The sequence below is a fragment of the Triturus cristatus genome, chromosome 7 (genome assembly GCF_964204655.1).
Source record: "Triturus cristatus chromosome 7, aTriCri1.1, whole genome shotgun sequence".
Lineage (NCBI taxonomy): Eukaryota > Metazoa > Chordata > Amphibia > Caudata > Salamandridae > Triturus > Triturus cristatus.
Genome location: NC_140590.1, coordinates 536,138,418 through 536,143,680, shown reverse-complemented (window position 1 = coordinate 536,143,680; position 5,263 = coordinate 536,138,418).

Below are 5,263 nucleotides of genomic sequence, written 5' to 3'. Positions count from 1 at the left end.
TTATGTTATTGATTAGGACAGTCACTAAACCAGATCTGATCGACCTGATATTGATGCAGGGTGTTTAGGTGTTTTCTTTCCACAGGTTTATTGCTGGTAGAGTATTTGAGCGTATGTTAGTGAAATGGGCCCTAGCGTATGATGAATGTATGTGCGTGTAACTGTGTGATTACTCTATCCGTGGTAGTGGGCATATTTTAGATACCCTGATCTCTATCAACACTAACATACCACCAGACCCATGGGACGACTACAATGTCCCTGTATATCCTCCAGATCTTCCTGATCCAGATGCATACCCCACTAGACCGTCTCCCCCAGATGACAACATTGGGTTTAGTCAGCTTATTGATAGGGCTGCCCAATATCATGGCGTCCAAATGCATTCAGACCCCGCAGAGGAAGACTTCCTAGTGGACACTTTTGCACAAACACAAAGGACAGTACAAACACTCCCCATGCTCAAAGGTGTAATCAAACATGCTCCAGACATATTCAAAGACCCAGTCAGGACCAGAATTATCAATCCTCGGATTGATAAATATAAACCCGCCCCTAATTGTCCCACCTACATTAAAGGACAACACCCCTTAGATTCCCCAGTAGTGTCCAATGCCAGAAAGCGTGCTAACTCTCAAACCTCCGGTGAAGCTCCACCTCCAGACAAAGAGTCTAAATTACTAGATGCTTCAGGCAAACAAGTGGCCTCCCAGGCAGCTAATCACTGGAGGATAGCTAATGCGCAAGCATTACTTGCCAGGTACGATAGGGCCCACTATGATGAACTAGAGACCCTCATGCAGCACTTGCCTGACCAATACAAGGCCAAAGCCAATGATCTGATTCAGGAAGGCTAATTGATCTCCAATGCATCCATTAAATGTGCCCTCGATGCAGCAGATACTGCATCTAGATCAATCAACACTGGTGTGTTACTACGAAGGCATGCCTGGATGCGCATTTCTGGGTTCAAACAGGAAGTGCAAACTACTATCCTGAATCAGCCGTTCAATCAGGAACAACTTTTTGGCCCGGCTGTGGACACAGCTTTAGAAAGAAAAAAAAAAGACGCTGAGACTGCAAAATCCATTGGAGCATTACAGTCTCCATCTTCACAAGGCTCCTTTCGCCGCTCCTTTTATAGAGGCGCATCCAAAACCATCAGTACAGACACTGCTTCTTCCTCCTATAAAAACCACACACAAACATCCCCCAACAGGGGATATTTTAGAGGTGGATACAGGGTAAATAACAAGGGAAGAGGCAGAGGTAGCAACACTTGCGCCTCTCCCACTAACAAACAGTGACTTCCCTCCACTCCCTCCAGACCATTCCACTCCGGTCGGAGGGAGACTCTCACAGTTCCTACCTTTCTGGAATTTCATCACTACAGACAGGTGGGTAAGACAAACTATCCAGTATGGTTACTGCCTGGAACTTACTGCAACTCCCCCCAACATACCACCCAAACAGCATCCAATGTCCGCGGAACATCTGACGCTCCTCAAACAGGAGGTTCTCTCACTGCTTCAAAAGCATGCAATAGAGCCTGTCCCCATAGAGCATCAAGGAACAGGGGTCTACTCCCTGTATTTCCTAATCCCCAAAAAGGATGGAACTCTCAGACCAATACTGGACCCGAGACTGCTCAATCTCTACATACAGTCAGATCATTTTCACATGATCACTCTTCAACAAGTCCTTCCACTGCTTCAACAGGGCGACTTCCTTGTCACATTAGACCTCAAGGGCGCCTACTTCTATATTCCCATACACCCTGCTCACAGGAAATATCTAAGGTTTACAGTGGACGGCCAACACTATCAGTTCAAGGTTCTCCCATTCGGAGTCACCACAGCACCCAGGGTATTCACAAAGTGTCTTGCGGTAGTAGCAGCACACCTCCGAAGGCAGCACATCCATGTGTTTCCATACCTGGACGACTGGCTGATAAAAGCCAAGTCATACAACCAGTGTGTTCACCACACTTACCAAACAATTCAGCTACTACAGGACTTGGGGTTCACAGTAAACTACACCAAGTTGCACCTTCAGCCCTCCTACCTTCATCAGTATCTAGGAGCTGTAATAGACCCTTCCAAAAGCTCTAGCATACCCCAATCAAGCCAGGATATCCAGTATGCACACCCTCATCACAAAATTTCATCCCCAACACTCTCTCCCAGCTCAAGTGTTTATGCAGCTCATAGGAATGATCGCCTCTTGCATTTTCATAGTGCCTCCCGCAAGACTTCAGATGCGCCCTTTACAGGAATGCTTAGCACGTCAGTGGAACCAGGCTCAAGGTCAACTTACAGATCTGGTGTTGGTTAACAGCCTCACACATCGCTCTCTGCAGTGGTGGAATACACAAAACCTTTCCAAAGGGCAGCCGTTCCTAGAGCCAGTTTCACAGATAGTGCTAACAGCGGACGCATCACTCACCGGCTGGGGAGCCCATCTCCTAAACCACACAATTCAAGGCAAGTGGACCGCTCAACGAAAAGTGCTCCACATCAATCACCTAGAATCACTGGCAATATTTCTAGCGTTAAAGTCATTCCAAACACATCTTCTCAACAAAACTGTCCTAGTCTGAACGGACAATATGACAGCAATGTATTACATACAGAAACAAGGAGGAACACATTCTTTGCAGCCGTCTCATCTAGCGCAAAGCTTATGGAGATGGCCATTCCACAAAACATATATCTTCTGGCAGAACATCTTTCAGGAGTGAACAATCAAATTGCAGATCTGTTAAAGCGTCAGACTTAGCAAATACACGAATGGGAACTCCATCTGCAAGTTCTTCAACCCTTTTTCCAGATGTGGGGCCACCCAGACATAGATCTGTTCGCCACACACGCAAACGCAAAATGCCCAACCTTCGCCGCCAGGTTCCCATACCTGTTGTCCAAGGGCAATGCAATGTGGATGAACTTGTCAGGCAGATTTGCGTACGCTTTTCCGCCACTCCCGCTCATTCCGTTAGTAGTACGCAAGCTCAAACAACAGTCTCTCAAGATGATCCTAGTTGCTCCCACATGGGCACAGCAACCATGGTTCACAACACTCCTCGAACTATCAGTAGTTCCACACCAGAAATTACATCTCTCCCCAAATCTACTGACGCAGAACCATGGAGAGATAAGGCTCCCAGATCCAGCACAGCTGAATCTGGCTCCTGAAGTCCTAGAGTTTGGTTACCTTAACCTCCCACCCGACTGTATGAACATTATCAAAGAGGCCAGAGGCCCTACTACTAGAGCTTGATATGCAGCCAAATGGAAGCGATTCATCATTTACTGCAATAACAACAAAATTGACCCGCTAGATGCTTCCATTCAAAACATCATCTGCTATTTACTACATTGACAAAGATGTAATCTTGCATACTCATCCATAAGATTACATCTGGCTGCCCTTGCCGCTTACCTACAAAACAGACATTTGTCATTGTTTATAGTACCCACTATCAAAGTCTTTATGGAAGGCCTTACAAGGATAATTTCACCCAGACTGCCACCCTCTCCGGTGTGGAACCTAAATGTTGTTCTTAATAGACTCATGAGTCCCCCATTTGAACCTTTACACAAATGTGAATTACAGTTTCTTACATGGAAAGTAACTTTCCTTGTTGCAATCACCTCTCTCAGGAGTGTAAGTGATATCCAAGCTTTAACCATACAAAAGAACCATTCTTACAAATACATCGTAATAAAGTGGTTCTTAGAACAAATCCAAAATTTCTTCCAAAAGTAATCTCTGCTTTCCATCTTAACCAATCGGTAGAGTTGCCAGTTTTTTTCCAAAACCCCGATTCTGTAGCGGAGAGAGCTCTTCACACGCTTGACGTCTAAAGAGCTTTACTTTATTACTTCCACAGGTCTTAAAGCCTTTATAAAGACGAAACAACTGTTGGTAGTTTTCTCTCCACCTCATAAAGGCAACCCCATCTCCAAAGCTGGGATTGCCAGGTGGATAGTCAAATGCATTCAAATATGCTACCAGAAAGCAAAATGTACATTAACAATTCCCCCTAGAGCACATTCAACATGCAAACTAGGGGCTTCCATGGCATTGTTAGGGAACATTCCCCTAGAAGACATTTGTATGGCAGCGACATGGTCTACTACACACACCTTCACCAAACACTATTGTGTAGATGTGCAGGCGAAGCAACAAGCTTCTGTAGGGCGGGCTGTTCTTAAGACACTTTTTCAAACCACTGCAACCAATACAGGTGACCACCGCTAGGGAAGACACTGCTGTACAGTCTATGCACAAGTATGAATTCTGCAGCTCATATGCCTCGAACGGAAAATGCTACTTACCAGTATGCATCTGTTCTTGGCATGTAGAGCTGCAGAGATTCATACGTCCACCCGCCTCCCCAGAACCTGTATCTGTTCCAGTGTCATCTTACTTAGATACATTCACATGGACATCTTTTCTGTTTCTTACAAACTCCATCATTTCCCATCATGGCAAAAAACAACCTGAGGATGGAGTCGATGCCCATGCGCACTATCGTCCAAAGGAGGAGTCACCTATCTGGTGACTACAAAAGATTTCTTCCAAGACAACAACAAGGTGCAAGCATCCGAGCCCAACACCAGATGGCGATCTATGCACAAGTATGAATCTCTGCAGCTCTACATGCCAAGAACAGATGCATACTGGTAAGTAGCAATTTTCTTTTAAAGCAAAGCTGCATTTTGTAAGACACCCGCATTATGAATTAACCCATACTGAAAACGTTAATTTAAAAAAAAAAAAAACATTATTTCTAACTTTTAAAACAAATGTAACCTTAAGGCAGTTCAGACAGTTGAACCCATATGTGTTTTTAGGTCTCGCCTGGCGTTGCAGCGCAAAGCGCTGCTCACTGGGCGAGAGATATTGTAAGAGACTAGATTTGAGAAGGGGACTTGAAGCCCCACCCCTCATTTTCATGCGCTGGCGTCACCGTTTATGCTAAACGGTGGCCTGCCATTTGAAATGAGGTTTTTTTGTTGATGCCCTTTCGTCCGGCCGATCCAGAAAGGGTCGTCTGCTTTGATGCTGTCGCAAAGCAATTTCTTATCTTTATGGGGGCCATCTGTTTTCACTCAGCCCCATGTTTATTTTTGCATGGGGCTTTCACTTAAAGTGAAAGTGCAATGCAAATATAAACAAGCGGCTGAGTGAAAACAGATGGCCCCCTGCCTTCCCGCAATGGGGAGCACTTGTTTTTTTAGATGTAACTCTGTTCAACACT